General features: G+C 49.4%; 1 protein-coding gene and 1 long non-coding RNA gene across 12 annotated transcripts in view; both read left to right on the forward strand.

Moving 5' to 3' along the window:
* Positions 1–13897, forward strand: part of CDK12 (cyclin dependent kinase 12) — a 70597-nt gene extending 56700 nt beyond the window's left edge. For 5 of the 11 annotated variants that reach the window (XM_046674704.1, XM_046674700.1, XM_046674708.1 and 2 more), the window contains one exon: positions 312–9901. The gene's annotated coding sequence lies outside the window, so the exon portion shown is untranslated. Of the gene's footprint in view, positions 1–311; positions 9902–11659 lie in introns of those variants that run through there. The other 6 variants (XM_046674701.1, XM_046674709.1, XM_046674710.1 and 3 more) reach the window with 4 other exon arrangements.
* A 339-nt stretch (positions 13898–14236) lies between these two features.
* On the forward strand, positions 14237–17883 carry LOC124247496 (uncharacterized). Its single transcript, XR_006890751.1, has 3 exons — positions 14237–15978; positions 16900–17002; positions 17831–17883. It is a non-coding gene; the product is annotated as an uncharacterized LOC124247496 (long non-coding RNA).
* The last annotated feature ends 929 nt before the right edge of the window (positions 17884–18812 follow it).

Genomic DNA, 18812 nt, shown 5'->3' on the forward strand with positions numbered 1-18812 from the left:
TTCTTGCCTTACTGTATCCATTGGCTGCACAGAGAGTTCTGGGCATGCACATGTGCTGGGGTGGCTCAGCACTGCTGGGCACCTTCCCAGGAGTTTTCTAGGCAGACACAGCTACTCCTCCCTGCCCTCACTACTTGTCCAGAGCTCTAGGTACCCAGCTGATACCACGTGACTTAGGAATTTTTTTTTCAAAAAAGCATTGTTACAAGACAAGAACCTGAAAAGGTTACCACTTGGTAACCTCAGTACTCGCTTCCTTGGAAACAGACACCGTAGATCTCCAAAGGTGCTAATTTCCTCTTCCCTTACAGGTCAGGTTGGCAATGTGCATCTTCTCCATCCTTTCTGAATTAGGGGGATGATAGGATACTGTGTGTGAGATCACACCAGCAGAAAGGGACCAGAAGGTGGACCAAGAGAACCATTCATGCCTCCAACCACAGTCCCAGGGGCCTCGTTGTTTCAGCAAAAGGAAACAGGGATCTTGGATACCAATGTATCTGGATACATAATAATAAATACCCTTCCTGTAACGTCAGAGAAGGATTTACTAAGAGGAAGGGGGTTCTCTGATAGCCTGAGTTTTCAATTGCCTATTTCTATTCTTTTCATTGCTTGTGGCTCTGCTCTCCAGCTGGTGTGAGGGTCTCTCTGCTCCTGGAGATCCACAGACAGTTTTGGTTGGAGAAAGGGACAGACAAACTGCTCTTCATGTAGAGAGATGGGACCAGCTGCACTCCCCCAGCTCTCCCTTGCAGCATTAGGAGCCCAAAGGACCTTGCTGGAACACCCGTAATAGAGTTCAGTCCTGAACTGAACCAACACATCACCTGGCTCTCGTATAAAAGTGGTGCTATGAGGGGGAGCCTGGGTGCACCAGGTGGGGTGTAGGCAGATGTGGGGAGTTCAGCCCCAGGAGAGAGAGAAGAATCACTCCTCAATACCATATGCTCCTCCTCTTTCTCAAACCTCCTTGGCCCCTCTTTTTTTCTACCTCCCTTCAGCCAACTCCACTCCTGGGCACCTTATCCCCTCCAATCTGAGAAGACATGGTAAGTAGTTGTCTGTTCCCTACACTTTTGTATCTCTCATTCTCCTCCTTTGCTTCCAATTCCTAGCCAAGAGTTACCCCATTTGAACTCTCCACCAGTGATGCCATCAGGATCTGAACCTAGAATCCCCAGCCTCTCCCAACCCTCTGACTCTGAGAATGCCACTCTGACTCATCAGTCCTCCTCCTCCCCACAAGTACCACCAGGCCAAGACTAGTATGTCCACCAGCACCAAGGACACTGACCTGAAGCAGAGGGCAGCCCTAGGGGGTGCATTGGGGCCCAGCCCTAAATGCGTGTATGCCTGTGCATTGGGCACACTGGTTTATTAGTGTTATTTCAGCATTGTGATGCAGAGAGAGTAAGTGTAACAGCTGCTCCTTGCTTGCAGTGTTTATTGTTACCTAGAGACAACCTCCTGGCTTTTTCCCAGCTCCCCCTCCCCCCAGCCCAACCCCCTCCCTGCCAACAGGCCTACTCTCCCCACACTGATGGGAAATTTATAGCTTGCCCATACCATGCCTTTAACCCTCTCCTGTCCATAGGATAGGTGGGGTGAGGGAAGCCAAAGTGAGCAGTGGTAGCCCCAGCAGGGTAGAATAGTGTGGAGCAGGGAGGGAAGGAGGGAGAAGACATCTCCCCTCCCCAATCTGTGTGTCCAGACTCAGGTCCCAGTTGCCCTCCTGGGTCTCCTGTTGAGAGAAAAGAACTTTGGACCTAGCCTTGGGATCCCAGCATCCTCCTCACAACATAATTCTCTTCCCTGGGCACCTCTGAGTCCCCTATTTGGGCTGCTTGGTCCTGGGCAAGTACATCAAGGTAGTATTGAAACAAGAGGAGTAAATACAGAGGGGCAGAACCCCCAGCCCCCTCCTTTCTATAGAGATGTCATATTGAGACAAACAAGAGGCTGTGGCATGAGGGATGCTGGCCAGATCTCCATAGCTAGATCTCCACAGGTAGATGTCAAACATGAACCTGGCTGCTGAGCCTAGTGGGAAAAACTCAAATTCACCCTGATCCCAAAACAGGTCCTGAGAGACACTCAGGCCATCCTTTAAGCTGGTCTTCTTGGTCTGGTTAGGCTACTCCTTTCTGCTTTTCTTCCTGGTCCATTTTCTCCTGCTCATCTTTTGGTTTGATACCTTAGGGCAGATCCAAGAGACCAAGGGGACTGAGGCATCCTAGTCAGTGTCTCAACAGAACTGGGGAAGCTCCTCTCTCCCCTCCTGACGTAGGACTTTTCATGGAGAGGAACCATATCATATATTCACCATCCCCACTGGAAACAAGAGGAAAAGGGATCAGATTTTACCAGAAAGGATAGAGCTTAGACATATGGAAAAACTTACTCATGGGCTGTAAGACTTCAGAATGGGCCTACTTCTCATCAGAGATTTTTCTTCTGCCTGGGATGTGTTTAAGTCTACCTAAGGGGCACTGGAAAAACAGGGTTACTTTTCTGGGGCTCCTCCAGATGTAGGTCCCTGTGCAGTTTCCACACAGTGCACCCCTCCTCAGCCCTTCTAAATGTATGTGTGGTGGTTAGATCGCAAGTTTTGGAAGCAGACAGCCTTGGGTTCTAGTCCCAGCACTGCCATTTATCAGCTGTGCTACCTTGGTAAGTCACTTAACCTTTTTGAGCCCTAATTTCCTTGTCTGTGAAATGCAGATAAACAATCTCTTAAGGTTGTAGAGAGAATTTAGTGAAATAATGTGTATAGAGCACCTAGGACAGTGCCTCATACTCAGTGGGTGCTTAGTCAACCATTGATGCAATAGTCTATTACTTTTATGCAGTCAGCAGGGCTGAAATTGCTTCAAAGACTCCATGAGTCCCCTGAAATTGTAGGCCAAATGTGTTTATGTGCATATACTGGGGAGAATGTCCATACTTTTCTTCATGATGTGGGGGGGGGGGTGCCAGTCTCCTGGAAAGGAAGTAGCCCCAATCTCTTGACTCAGACTCCCCAAGAAGTCAGTTCCGTCATTCCCATGCCTCTCAAGCCAGGAGCACCTTAGGCAGTGTTCTTCTACCTGGAAGTACAGCTTCATCTAAGATGGAGCTGGGGAGAGACAGCCATTAGGATAGCAACACCTTGCATTTGCCAGGCACTTTACAGTTTGTCAAGTACATTTACCTACATTTGCTCTTTTGATACCCAGAACATGACAGTAAAGTGAAGCGAACTATCATTTATTGAGTGTCTAATATGTGCCAGGCATTGTGCTAGGTGTATTTTTTTTAAGTATGTTTAAAGTCTGTAAAGTGTTTCATCACCTAGATATGCTGTGATTTATAACGCTCATCTCCTATTTTTAATCATTTAGATATTTTTATTGAAATAATATCACAATGAACATCTTAAGATATAAAAGTTCATGCATTTTTTATAGTAAATTCTAAGAAGTGGAATTATTGGGTCAACAGATACAGATATCCTCCCCTCTCTATAGTTATGATCATTTTATTGATGAACCCTAATGAGAATAATATTTTTTAATCTTCCTCTTTGGAATTCTGCAATGGAAACACAAGGGCAGCCCCTTCTCTCTCCTATACCCAACAGAGACATTAATAATCTATCATAGCTTTTTTTTAATTGAAGTAATTGTAGATTCACATGCAGTTGTAAGAAATAATACAGAGAGATTCCATGTACATTTTATCTACTTTCACCCAATGGTAACATTTTACAAAACTATAGTATAATATCACAACCAAAACATTGACGTTGATACAATCCACCAGTCTTATTCAGATTTCCAGTTTTACTTGTTCTTGTGTGTGTATTAAGTTCTATGCAGTTTTATTATCTGTGTAAATTCGTATATCTACCACTACAGTCAAGATAATTGAACAGGGGCTGGCCCCGTGGCCGAGTGGTTAAGTTCACATGCTCCACTTTGGCGGCCCCGGGTTTCACCAGTTTGGATCCTGGCCATGGACGTGGCACGTCTCATTAGGCCACACTGAGGTGGTGCCCCACATGCCACAAGTAGAAGGACCCACAACTAAAATATACAACTATGTACTGGGGGGATTTGAGGAGAAAAAGCAGGAAAAAAAACCTGAACAGTTTTAACACCACAAAGATTCCTCATGTTGCCCTTTTATAATCATGCCCATCTCACCCCTCCTTAACCCTTGAGAACCACTAATCTATCCTCCACTTCTAAAATTCTGTTGTTTCAAAAATGAAGTCATATACTATGTAACTTTTTAGGCTTGGCTTCTTTCAGCATAATTCCCTGAAGATTCATCCAAGTTTTTGTATGTATCAATGGTTCAGTCTTTTTATTTATGCCATGGTATGAATGTACCACAGTTTGTTTAACCATTCACCTGTTAAAGGACACTGTACTCTCCCTTTGTATTCACTAGCAATTAATGAAGTAGCTCATTTTATGTGGTGTGTTGAGTGTTTCATATTCACAATTATTAAGCTTATTAACTCTTCAAGCATGGCACTATGATTATATCCACTTTATAGATGAGGAAAATTGAGGCTCACAGTAAATGATTTTCTCGCAATTACATGCTGTTAAATGGCAAAGAGCCTGGAACCCAGGATAATAGGGCTCTTCCACTAAACCAGGCCTTCTCAGACCTTGCTTAAGGTTGCTGGGAAGAGGGTGTGGGTGGAACCAGAAGAGAGATGTTGGGGCAGGAAGAATACTGGAGCAGCCTGGGTCAATTGAGGTCCTCACAGCTAACTTTGGTTCATAGGTTAGAAGATAAACAGTGTCATGGAACAGGGGGCAACACGGTATGAGCCTTTGAAATTGTTTCCCCCTTGCCAGGGAAGAACAAGGCTAAAGTGGATGGAGCCCATGAGCAATCTGCCCACAGACCTGGGACCTGGAATGAGAAAGGGAGGAGCTAGCCTTTAGGTGTCTATCAGAGAATGAGTAGTCAAGGCTGTCCTTGAAAATGTGAAGTTGAATGTGTCTCTAATGAGGTCTGAAGAAATTGAGGCCCATAACAACAAGTGAGCTCTCTATTCTGGATGGAAAAGGGAGATAGTAGCACTTTTTTGGGGAGGCAAGGGGGACTACAGGTCATTAACACACACACATAAACCTTGGGCAGGCTCAGTGTCAGGAACATGGTACAAGGGGCAAGCAGAGTAGAAGCAAAAATGCTAGACCAACACTTACTGCTGACTACCACTGCACTTTCCCTCCAACTGAAGTCATGGACAGCTAAGTCAGAAGGAGCTGGAGAAATTGTTTGGTCTGTCCCTCAGCCTCTGGGCACTGGTTGAAGCTGACAGGTGGAAACCTAGAGTTGGCTCAGACATGATGGATGGTAGAGATGCCAACTTGCAAGAGAGAAGGTTTGGCTCCTCTCCTGGGAGCTGTGTCTGGTCAAAGGCTGCCTCCTCCCACCTCCTGCTGGAACCAGCTCCTTTATAGTTGATGTTACCATTGCTCCCTTGGCCTATTCCAGTGGCTGTGGACTCATAACAATTTTCCCCATCTACTTACAGCTTTAGAACCAGGCCAAGAGCATGTATCACTCTTCTCCATCTCTTTTGGCTCATCAGAAATGGCATATCTTCTCCCAGTGGGACGCACCATGCTTACCCAGTAATTCCAGTCATGGAGAATAAATACCGAGGCCTTCACAATTTATAGGGACTACATTGCATTGTTGAAACAACCAGAGATATCCATTCTGAATGTCTTTTTGTTGGAAATTCTTAGACAAAGAGAAACCACTCTTTACCAACTCTTATGCCTACTGAGATTTCCTGACTGCCAGAGGTCCTAAGTGTGGCTAGAAGAAAGCTACCTTCCCTTGGAGCCAAGATGGTTCCTAACCAGGAAATCTCAGGACCCCCCACTTACTCCCTTTCCTTGACTGCCCCTCTAGTCTAGGTCCCCTCCTCTTCTGCCACCACTCCTTTCCCATTCCTCCTTTCTCTTCTACTCTCTCTCTCAGCAAGTTTTTTATGTGATTACAGGCACTGCATGGTAATTAGTGCTAAACTCATTTGCACAACTACAGTTAATTGGCTACAACAATTAATTAATGTGTTGGAAATTTGGCACTGGAAAAAAAAAGTTTGTCATCAAAAAAAGGGCAAAAAATTGTAGAGTGAGATACCCATAAAAATCGAGGGCAGGCTTCAAAAGCCCAGCTGGGCCTCAAACTTCAGGCCGGCCTCAGATGCCTTCCCATTCTCAACTTCAATATGTTTTCTTCTTTCCTCTGTTTTTTTTTTCCTCTTTCTTTCTCTATTTCTCTTCTCTCTCTCTCTCTTTTTTTTTTTTTTTTTTTTACAACTTAAGCAAACTCATTTCCCTGATAAAATATAGCATGACTAATGGCTAGAGCATGTAAAAATCATTGGGAAAATGTCCTTGGAAGACGAATGCATTTTCAGCAGAATAATTAACTTAATTAACAAATTCACATGCATATTCATCAGGCTATTAATGTCTTCTCGGCTCAGCTTGATGAACATTGCGGTAATAACCATCTCATTTACATACTGCATTCTACTGCGATCCAAAACAGAGACAACATACAGGCATACACACACACACACACACACACTTGCTTGAATACACACAACATGCCTGGGCCGCTTTGACTTCCAGGTTGGCTGGGAGTGTGTGTGTGTGTGTGTGTGTGTGTGTGTGTGAGTGTGTGAGTGAGGCAGAGGGGTGGATGGGAACCTAACTAGATGGTGTGATCTTGAGAGGGTCATGAGTGCGGTGGGCTAGGGATGCCAACGTGTGGATGTGGATATCTGAGAGAACTTTAATTCTGTCTCTCTCTCTGTCTCTCTCTGTCTCACTCTGCCTCTTATTCCTTGTTTCTTTTTCTCTGTGTCATTTTCTTTCTTCTTCTCGCGCACCCTCCCCCCCATGTCTCTCTAGGGAAAAACTTGGTATCGGTGCCAACTTTTTACCCCTTCCCCTCCTCCCTCACTCTCCTCCTTCCCCTCTCCCAACTGCTGCCAGCCGGCATCAGCGCCGAATTGCCATCTCCTTGAGCTCTCTGTGGAGCAATCTCAGAGAGCAGTAAGGTGTGACGCGAGGCTCTGCCGGCTTCGCAGCACCGCCTGCGGAAAGAACGCAGGATGGCGGAGGAAGATTAAGAGAAATCGCGAGCAGGGCTTGGCTGCAATTGGTGTGTGCAAACGCCGAAGAGGAAGGGAGAGGGAGAGCGAGGAGGGAGGGTAGAAGTGGGGGAGGAACCAGCAGCTGTCGGCCTAATTCTTCTAACACTCTGCTTGTGGTCATATTAGAAAAACAGATTATGCCCCTCGGTGCCACTCACTTATACTTGACATACGTTAATGTTCTATATCTCCATTCTCGGGTCTTGACGTCGGTGGACTTAGGGTCAAGGAGGATGGTGTTCTGGGTGGCCAAGGGGCACAAAAGATCCTGCCTCTACGTTTTTCCTGACCTCCAACCCTAGTCTGTAGTAGCCCTTTAGAAAGCAAGCCTGGGCCCAGAATTTGCATCTGATGCCACCCTTTGGCCCAGCTTTTTGCAGCCCCATAAGAGGTGCAGAGGTCAGAGGACACCTGGAAGCCCTTTCCCCTAAAAGTAACTCCCCATTTAGAGTCTTAATAGGTCACTTTAGGGCCAAATGAGACTAGCTTTGTAGCACTCCTACCCCTAACATTTCTAGGGCCCTCCCCCTTAAATCAGAAGTTGGGGGTCAGAGAAAGGTATCTGTGGCAATCAGTGCTCCCTGAGGGGGTTACAGAGAAGCCAGAAGCAAACAAGGCCAGGATTGTTTCTGGGTTGCTATGGAAACCAGGTTCCCGCCTCCTGGCAGGATGGGAGGCGTGCCTGAGGCCTTCCTCTTTCTACCAATCCTGAAGGCTATAAAGGTGGAGTTTACCAAGGCCTGGGGCATAGGGATGGTCTTGGAGGACAAACCAACCATTCCCAGCAGCCCTGCTTGTCAGTCCATAGCCCTTTGACCCCCACCTTCCCTACCCTCTCACCCCAATATTCAGTCAGAGGAGACTTTTTCCACACAGTATCTGTCCTCTATGGAGACCTGTTGCTTAGCAACCACTAGTGCCTTCTTCCTAATAACTTGCAGGGACTGAGATATAATATCTGTCTCTCCATATTCAGTTTCCCTCCTCTGTCTATTTATATTTAATAACTGAAGGCCTGTCTTGGGTTCCTTTGGCACATGTTTTAGAGGACTTTTAGAGGATTAAGCTGTAGCCTGAAGAAATAAAGTTACACCTGAGGAAGAACTTCCAAACAGGGAAGAGTGGGAGAAAAGACTGGAGTAGGTAGGGAAGCTGTGGAATCATACTCTCTTAAGTATAGGTAGAGAGAAAAAATTTAGAACTTGGAATGTGGGGAGGGAATGTCTACAGGGATTCCCAAGGGTGCTCTCCTGGACCTGGAGTAGACCTAACAGAGCTGCTTCCTGGGCTAGCATTTTCCATTCCCCATACTCTGCCCTGCCCCTCCTTGCTGACCACTTCAAGTCTAGAGCCCTCTCATATTTCTATATGTGGGAGGCCCATCCCTCTGAGGATGCCCAGTTTCCTAGTATCTAGATGTTGGTATCCAGGAAGAGGGGCTGTGTCAGTGTGTGTCCAGCAAGGTGTGGGTGTCTTCCAAAGTTTTTCAGTCACAGGGAGGGAGTTCTTCTGAGCTCTCTACTAGAAAACTCCAGACCTGATCAAGCACAAAGCTGTCTAGGGAGAGTAGCAATGTCCCTATAATCTTCCCCACCTCCAGTCCCAACCTCTGACCTCTAGTTCTCCCTGCTGACACCCCACCCTGACCTGCTACCCTTCTCCCCAGTCAGCACCTTCACTGCCATCGTGCTAGCTCACAGACTGTACGATTTCACCCTCCATACCCTGCTTCTCGGCACCTCCTCCAACCCGAGCCTTCTGTAGGAGACAGATGGGATGTCTGTGATGGAAAAGGCTCTGGGCTCTACGCCGCCTTGGGTGGGCAGCCCCCTCCCTATCTCCCCACTACTCCCTCTCCCTACCTAAGACACTTAGATTCACCCCAGGCAGCTTTGGGAACTGCTGAGGATTCCAACTCTCTTCCCTTCTCAGACTTGGCCCCAGAAGCAGAGCCAGAATTGCATCCTTCTCCAAGTCTAGACTTCAACCCCTCTTCATGGAAGACCAATGCAAAGGAGGAAGTAGGTTAGGGAATGGTAGGGCTCCATGTGAAGGGACTAATGTGGAGAGGCAGGAGAGGCCCAGAGTCCCTGAATGAGGACTGGATGGCTAAGGTTTGGGGCCTAAGTTGACAGAGGAGGCTGAGCCTAGGCAGTTCCTTTGCTCCAGAAATCTGGGGTCCCTGGAGGGAGGCTCAGCCTGGGGAGGGGGGAAAGGGAGCTAACCTTACAGAGCACCAACTGTGAGCCAGGCATGATGCCAGAGCCTTTTCATACCTGTACTCAACTAGCAGGTGAGGAGTCAGGGTGAATAGGTGTCTCATGAATCTTAGCATCTCTCAGCACAGCTGACCACCTCCTCCTTTGATTCTATGATATCATTGCCAATTCTTCCACCGCTCTAGCTGCTCTTTCTTTGTCTCCTTTGCAAGCTCATCCTCAACTTCTTAGACTTAGCCAAGTCCCCTAATTATACACTTTTATGGTACTATATATCCTTATTTCAGAGCACTTAGCACAGTTATTTCACACTTATATGTGCAGTCATTTGAATAATGATTCTATTTCTCCCACCAGATGGAAAGTTGCACAAGGACAGTGACCACATCTGACCGTGTTCATCAGTGTGCTCCCAGTGCCCAGCACAGTGCCTAGCATAAAGCAGCTGTTTGGTAAATATTTGTTGAATGAATGAATAAATGACAAAAGAACACCTCTCTGGGCTAAACTCAGCTTCTTAGCCACTCCCTCACCCAAGAACTGACTCAACCCCAATGTGTGGACCAGAGAACAGGGTACCTACGAGGTCAGGCCACCTCATTCTCCCTGGAAAAGCCATCAGGACAGGACTAGCCCAAGTTCCAAGATAAGGGGCCTGCCCTGCCAGAGCCTGGCCCTGCCTATCTTCTCTCCGGCTTCTCCAGGTAATGAAAGAATTCAAAGTTTCAACAACTTCTCCCCATATTGGGGCCTGAAATCACTCGTGAGCTGGAGGGGAGGAGTTCCATTGGAGAAGGGTGCTCTGCAGAAAATTCCTCTTTTCTGCCTTAGCTGAGACTGCAGAGACCATCTGCTGCCACCCTTCTGTTTCCTTCTGTCCCCTTCCCCTTGACTTCAGGGAAGGGGCTGGTTTGACCAAGTGGGAGGGATAGATGGTAAGAGCAGGACAAGCTGCTTGTTTCTTGAAATGTCTGGGAGGCTGCTGATGAGCCTCAGCCAGGTGATCGGAGCAGAGGGACACAGGATCCCCAAAGGACTTGAGGCTGCACACTCTAGACCCTGGGAAGGAGTAGACAAAATGACCTCTGGGTGGTTACCAGCCTTCAGCCCAGGGCTTTATCTGACCTCTTTGCTGCCCTTGCCATCTGACCTCAATCAGTATTCCTGAGTCTGAGGAAGTTAAAGTTACGCCAGGCCCAGCAGCCCCTTGCTCTCCTTGGCCACTCCCCATTCTAGCCAACCACCCAGCCCGGAGCATCTCTCCCACACAGCTTAGCACCAATACCTAGTCCTCACTGTGGCCTCTCACCCAGTCCCCTTATCCTGACAGTGCCCCTCAGCACCCAGGCACCTGGGGTCATGGATCTGGAAGCCACTCTAGGCAGTGTTGTTCTCTCTGACCCCACCTGTTCTCTGGGCCCCTAATGAAGTAGGACAGCTCAGGCTGTGGGCCAAGTCCTTGTATCCTCATCAAAAGCAACATCTGTCCCCTCCAAGAAGATAACCCTGGGAGGAGGGGAATGAGACAGGCACAGGGAAGAAACCCCATTCCTGCCTGGGGCCTCACCCCAGATTCCACTGCAGGCACAGATTGAGGGTGAGGGCCAAGACAGCCACAGAGGCCTACATTTGCACATGCCCCTGCACCGACCTTCATGCCTCTGAGCCCCAGAATACGAGGGCCCCTCCTGGGTTTACCCAGCTACCTGGGCTGCTGCTGCTGCCAAGCCGGCCTTCTTTTATTCATGCGTTGTTTTATTGCTGGCAAATGCTGCTGCTTGCTGCTGTTGGAGGCGTTCCTGCCAAATCCATCCCAACATCTTGGCCTGGCATCAGGGCGGCATGCTAATGTGGAAATTTAAAGAGCCGCTCAGCTTTAAATCGGAATTTTAAATGAGCAGCAGTGCTCCTGAGGGACCTGGGCAAAGCCAAACAGTATCTGATCCACCCTTCCTACTCCCACTCCCATAGCATCCCCCCTCTTCTTCCCATCTCTCCCCTTGACTTGGACACTAGATGAAGTGGCATGGGACACTGCCTAAGTTGGGGGAAGAGGGAGCTACCAGGGTAGAGGAATTGGTGCAAGATGGAGTCATCTAGGCCAGTAAAGAGCTGGGATCCCCCAACTCAGGACCAAGAAGGGATCCACTGCTTGCTGTCACGGGCAAATGGAAGCAGAGACCCTCTACACAAGGGAGCAGGGCTGGGGATGGTGAAACTGACATTCCTACTCCACTTCCCATTTTACCAGGAAACAAGAAGAGAAGGCCCAGAGAAGAGAAGAGGGAAGGTGGAACTCCATGAAGACACTCATGTGCAACATACACTAGTGCACAATGGGATATGTGCACACAGCTGTGTGTGCAGGTCAGGATGCTTGCTGAGGCCCCCTGTAGCACGTATACACACAGCTTGCACATCACCCAGGCATGGAGAGGAATTATTCACATATGCAGGCCAGTCTTTCCTCCTATATTCAGGCCACTGTCCTAACCAGAACAAGCTGGTTTCTGCAAGTTGCTAGCCTGAGCTGTGCCCCAGGTTTTTCCCATAAATCCTAATACACCAGCATTCCCCAGCTCCTGGCAGCTACCTGGAGTCAACCGTAGCAGTGACAGAGCCAGACAGCAACTCTGCCAGGATAGGGGTGGAGGGCACCTGCGCTCATCCTGTGCACCTGTCTTGGCTACAGTGTGGTGCCTTCTCTGGTGATTATCAGATGACAGGTTCAGACATCTCACCTGGGAGAGAGATGAGACATCTCACCTCATCTCACCTCTCACCTGGCATAGCCTTGGTTCAGAGGAAAGAGGGGGCTAATAGGAGGTGAGAGAGGCAGAATATGTGCTTCTCTGTGACCCCCTTTCATCTTTACCTGTCTCCAGGAGATAGGTGACCCCCCATTATCAGGAAACACTTCTCAAGTGCCTACCCTCTAGGAAACACTATGCTTAGTTTAGCACAGTGCCTCACAATTTTCTGGGCTGGGTTGATAGCCCCAAGAATCTGGATGTGCTGTCCCCATTGGAGGATCCACAGTAACTTGCATGGTAACCTCAACCTTACCCATGTTAGGCTGCCAGGCCAAGGGATGCTCCCTGACCTTCTCCAGGATTCCCCCTCCCTCAAGGAAGGAGCCAGCTTCTCCACAGACTGGTGTGGCTGCCAGCCAAGAGGCTTGGGGCAGGCCTGGGGCATGCAGCTGGCACCTGCCCACCAGATCCCTAAGGAGCACCCTCCTCCTCCACTCCATAGCACCATTCAGATGGCTCCTGGGCTACAGGGAGGCAGAGCTCACCACTCCCCATTCTCAGAGAAAACCTCAAGCTGGAAAGCCCATCACCACCCTTTCCACTGTAATCTGCTCTAAGATCCTCCACCAGACTAGATATACTAAAGACCCACTAGGTACTTTTTCCAAGCAGGACCAAACACTTAACACAGTAGGGGTTGGTCTGGGGCTAGGTAAGGGGCCTTGAGGTGTGGGACCTGGGCTGGAATTATGGGAGGAGTTGCTGAGGTCAAGAGGTGGATGAGGAAGAACTTGATGGGAGTGAGATACGATGGGGGACATGAAGAGAAGGGGCTGAGTGAATTTGCCTCTCTCATCTAATTAGTGGTATGCAAATGATATGCAAATGACCCCCTCTTTGTTTTGAGACCACAGGGCCTATGCTTTTTGGAAGTGGGCTACAGAGGGACTACCAGGCAGCGTCTCTGAGACCTTCAGATATGGGACACCCAGGCTCAAGAGGGAGGCCAGAGTGCAGCCATCTGGTTCTAGCTTATTTCCTGGACGGCCTTACTCTCTATGAGCCTCAATTTCTCTATGTGTGAAATGGCAGGACTGGACTGGATGGTCTCTAAGTACTGTCAGTACTGACAGTCTAGGGTTCTCTGATCTGGAGCCCAATGCCAGCCCAGGGTGAAGGGATTGATTCCATTCTGGGGTGGAAGCTACTTGGCTCTTTGCCCCTGCTGCCCACCTCAGCAGTTGTGTCATACCACCCCCATATCCCCATGCACCTGTCATGCCAAACGTGGGCAGTTTCCTGCAGGCGCTGTCCTCTCCTACTCCTTGTCTTTACCCACACTGTTTCTTCTGCTTGGAATGCCCTTTCTGCTTTAGCCCCTCACCTGGCTAACTCCAACTCGAACAGCCTTACCTACCTTACCCTTCCACCTTCTGGGCATCCCTATGCGCTGTTTACTTCTCTCATTTCCCACTAGACTGTGAACTCCTAGAGGGCAGGTTCTGGGTTTTGCTCAAGATGGAATCTCTGATGTAAGTATATTTATTAGTTTCCAAAGGCTGCCATAACAAATTACCACAGCCTTGGCAGCTTAAAACAACAGTTTATTCTCTCACATTTCTGGGGGCCAGTAGTTCAACATGAGTTTCACTGGGCCAGAATCCAGGTGTCGGCAGGACTGTGCTCGCTCGGGAGGCTCTAGGGGAGAATCTGTTCTTTCAGCTTCTAGTGGCTGCTGGCATTCCTTTGCTTGTGGCCGCATCACTCCCATTTCTGCCTCTGTCTTCACATCGCCTTCCAGTCTTCTGTGTGTGTATAATCTCCCTCTGCCTTTCTTTTTTTTTTTTTTGGAGGAAGATTAGCCCTGAGCTAACATCTGCTGCCAAGCCTCCTCTTTTTGCTGAGGAAGACTGGCCCTGAGCTAACATCCGTGCCCATCTTCCTCTACTTTATATGTGGGACGCCTACCACAGCATGGCCTGCCAAGCAGTGCCATGTCCACACCCGGGATCCAAACCAGCGAACCCCGGGCCGCCGAAGCAGAACGTGCGCACTTAACTGCTGTGCCACTGGGCCAGGCCCTGCCTCTCTCTTATAAGGACACGTGTGGTGGCATTTAGAGCCCACCCAGATGAGCCAGGATAATCTCCCCATCTCAAGATTCTTAATCCCATCTGCAAAGACTCTTTTTCCACATAAGGTCACATTTACAGGTTTCAGGGATTAGGATGTGGACATCTCTTTGGGAGCTGTTATCAGACTACCAAAATAAGTAAAGACATCTTCAAATTTACCATTTATTAAGCATTTACCATGTGCCAGACACCCAAATACATTTTTCTCACTGCATTTAAGTCTTGCAATAACACTGAAAGGTAGATATTATTGCCTCTACCCTACAAATGAGGAAACTGAATGAGTCTCAAGGGGATTGAGTCACCTGCCTAAGTTCACATAGCTGATAAGTGACAGAGCCAGGATTTGAAACCAGATGAGCTTGGCTCCAAAGCCAGCATGATTTTTGCTTCACCAACAGTCTCTGATCCTACCCCAGGCCCTGGCACAAATCTCTTACCTGAATGGATGTGCAGAAACAGAAAGATAGGTGGACAAGGGAAGGAAAATGAGGTCCAGCCTTCTTAATGATATTGACTCAGGCTTTCTTTTGCCAAAGCCCCCTGACTACCCCTCTAATCTTCCCCCACCACCCCTGACCTCTTGTTTCAGAAACCTGGAATCTCCTCCAGTTTGCATCCTCCTGCCAACTACTGCTGCCCAGGAGGGTGGCACAGTGCCTGCACTTCAGGCAGGAGATATCAAATCACAGAACCAGAGGGACCTCTGGAGGTCACCTCTTCTAGCCCTCTGCCCACATACAGACCTGCTCATGAGGACAGGGGAGACGGGATCAGGGTAGTGGGCAGCAGAAGGGAGAAGTAGCCATCTCTTCTTTCAGCTACCCTTTTCTTCTCACTTCTTACACGATTTGTATTGGGAAGTCCTCACTCAGATTAACCTTCTAGAGATCATGCTATATTGAAAGCTGACCTGAGTCAGAAGTCCTGTGACCCAGTCCTAGATTGTCCAAAACATAAAACGAGATTTTGGCTAAGTCCCTTCACCTCTCTGGGCCACTAATTCTTCATCTTTAAAACAGAATCGATAATGACAATAATGATGATAATAATAATACCCATCTCACAGAGCTGTTGGGGGAATAACACAGTCCAGGGAAGAAGCATCCAACCCACGGCCTGGAGCAAGGCAGGTTCTGCAGAAATATTTTGTAACAGCTCCTCAGCTCTCCAGTCGATGCCCCTTCTTCCTGGATTTCACAGGGCTGTGCTCACCTCAGCCAGTCTGGTCAGCCTTGCGCGCTAGACTGTGAACTCCTCTTGGCAGGCCCTTGTTCATTTTTTAATCACTGCCCGTTCCCCTGCCCAGTATCTAGCCTAGGCTCCATCTATTTTTGATAAGTAAACGAGTGAGGGTCTGAGTTGGACCCCCAAGTCTCGAGAGGCACAGAGCCTGACTCCCACCACTAACCCTTCTGGGCGCTACCATTTCTCCTGGGGTCCAGGAGGCGGCAGCGGCGAGGAAAGAAGGCGCTGCAGCTTTAAGATTCCTCTCGGGCGTCCCGGTTGCCAAGGCCCGGTTGCCAGGGATCTGCGCGGAGCTGCGTCCGGCCTCCGCGGGCCGGCTTCGGGCTTCCGCCGCCGCCGCCGTCTCCGTCTCCGCCGCCGGGCCGCGCCGGGCTCGGCTCCTCCGAACCGTCTGGCGGACTTGGCACCGGCCCCGGCTCCTCAGTGCCCCCGCCGTGCGTGGCAGGCTGTGGCTTCATTATCCTGATTGATTCCTCCTGCTCCCCGACACCGTGGGGGCCCCGGCCAAGGAAGGGGGGCCGAGCGGCATCTGCGGGCCCCTTACTGGCCCTCGCCCCCAGCCGCTCCTTGGGCTGCTGGCCCCTCGGTGTCCTGCTGCAGTCGGCCGGGGTGACGAGGGAGGGCTAGCCAGGCCTTTGCCGCACCGCCCCCCGGCCCCGGTGGGCGGGGAGGGCCCCAAGGAGGAGCGGGATGTCTGGCTTGGTGCTCCTGCCCAAGGTGCCCTCACTGGGCCCCATCGCCGCTGGTCTCTGGGCCTGCCTTCAGCAAAGGTTTTGCGCCTTCCCCAGAAGGATATGGAGCATTTGGGATGGGGAGGGAGCACAGTGATGGACTGAGAACTGAGGGAGAAGAATAAGCCTTGGCAAAATGGGAAAAGCGACATCTTTGAGGAGCACTGATCACGTGGGTCTGGACCGAGTGGCAAGTGTCTTATCTCATGCTTTCCTGGGCGCCTTAAGTACAGTTCTCAGGTGAAGCAGAGACAGGGTCTGTCCAAAATCACAGGACAGGGCAAGGATCTGAGCTCAACGGAAGGTCAGGGGCTTCTGTGAGTTAGAGAACCTATCCCCAAATCTAGCATGGGGTGGTCTGGCCACGAAATCATGCCCCGCCACCCCCCTTCCCCACCCCCACCCCTCCCCTGCTCCCGGAAACCAAGTGCTGAGGTGATGCTCAGTGGAAAGAGTATCTAGGGGCCAGACCTGAGATGAGAGTGTCTTCTTATTCTGCTATTTGGTCTGTGATCTGGGCAAGTCATTTTACCTTTCTTAGGCTTGGTTTATTCATCTGTAAAATGGGGTTAAGACCTTCCTGACAGTTGTCAATGGCTAAATTCGATAATGTGTTGATGGCAGGACCCTACCTAAATTCTCTGGCAAGAAGGAGAAAGGGAGATGAGGGGCTGGCTTCCATCTCTGCTGCTGTGTTGTGTGGATCCCTCCTCTTTCTTTGAAGGAGGTAAGTCTCTTCCATATGCTTAAATCCCTTCTTTACTGGAAGATGACCTGGAACTCTCCAGCTGGAGTTGCTTCCTTGTCAGGGTAGAGGGCAAAACTGCTCTCCGTCTCATTGGCACAGCATGGATTTAATTTCTAAATTCACATCAGGCTCTCCACCACTCCTATTCCTCGGTGGGGGGGGGGGGGGGGGGGCGGAGCGGCTATTCCTACAAGCCTTGACAGTCTCCCTCTAGTGCCTCTGCCTTGTCCTGTCCAAGGGCTAGACTTATATAGGCTTAGTCCTTTTGGCTAACTCCAACCTTTAGCTCTCCTTAGCCCTGGGAAAGAGGGAGCTGCTGGAGAATTTGAGGCCAGTTTTTCCAGACCCATGGCAATCATGTCTGTGAACATGCCCTGGCAACTCAGTGTCTATCTCTGTGTCTGTTTCCTCATCTGTGAGTTTATTAATTTATTCTTCCAACCTGTATTTCCTGGGTGACCACACTGGGGCAGCATGGTACACCCAGCAGGTGGGAATGTGGAAATAACACAGAGTGCGTGGGAAGAACTCCACTCTGAAGCTGCTAATCTTCTGGGGAGAAAACAGACAGACAGACATGTCAGCCTCTCCAATACTAGGGTATTTGCTTCAGGAGGACCTCCCAGATTCTAGAACATTCCACATTGTCATGATGCTTCCCCCCTCCTTCCTGAACACAGCAGACTCTTGCCCTGGACTCTTCACCCAGAGGCTAATTGCTTTCCTATGGGAAAAGACATCTTAAAATTTGAGTCTGATGGGGCTGGCCCAGTGGCATAGTGGTTAAGTTCACATGCTCTGCTTCAGCACCCAGTGTTCACCTGTTCGGATCCTGGGCACGGACCTACACACCACTCATCAAGCCATGCTGAGGTGGTATCCCACATGGAAGAACTAGAATGACATACAGCTATGATATACAGCTGTGTACTGGGGCTTTGGGGAGAAAGAAAAAAAGGAAGATTGACAACAGATGTTAGCTCAGGGCCAATCTTCCTTACCAAAAAAGTAAATAAATAAAAATTAAAAATTTGAGTCTGGGGATTTTGTTCATTCGATTTTGTTGGAATTGTCTTTATAACAGTCATGCATTACTTTCATATTAAAGGTAAAAACACAAAAACATTCCCAAGTTTAGGAAAAAAGATGTCAGGGAGGATTTTTTTCCTCTGGTGACCAGAGACAGGTCAGCACATGTATCTAGGCCCTTGATTAATGCACCCCTGTGAGCAGCAACATCAGTCTACCCACTGACCTGGCCTGCTCCATCTTCAGTGCCTGTAGGCCTGGGCTGCATTTCCTATTAATACAAACCACGTGGGACCCTCTCTGTGGCGTTTCTAGGCAGAAGAGGGAGCCACAGCCGCCTAGTGGCTGCCAGGGAGGCTGGCAGGAAGGGGCATCTCCATCAGGCGTCTCCAGGGAAACAGCGAGCTCCCCAGAGAAGGGACATTTGGAAATAAAATTCTTGCCGCTGTGTGTTTGTATGTGTATGTGTGTTGGGGTGGGAGAGGGAGTTAAGAAACCTCTCCAACCCCCTCTGCTCTTCTCTCTTCAGGGAAAGCCTCTCTTAGCAGCCCTCACCTCCTCCCAAAACTCCAGCCCACACCCTGGAAACGGTGTAGTCTCTGCTGGGACGGGACAAGTGGCCTAGAAAATGTCCCTTCAGATTCGTGATGTGGGTGGAGAAGAGCACTGGATTGAGAGCCAAAGGCTCACATCGTCAGCTGCCCTGCCTCACCCTGTGGCCCTGGTCAGTTAGACCCCTTTTCTGAGTCCTGGGTTCCTC

This window comes from Equus quagga, chromosome 11, assembly GCF_021613505.1.
Source record: "Equus quagga isolate Etosha38 chromosome 11, UCLA_HA_Equagga_1.0, whole genome shotgun sequence".
Classification (NCBI taxonomy): domain Eukaryota; kingdom Metazoa; phylum Chordata; class Mammalia; order Perissodactyla; family Equidae; genus Equus; species Equus quagga.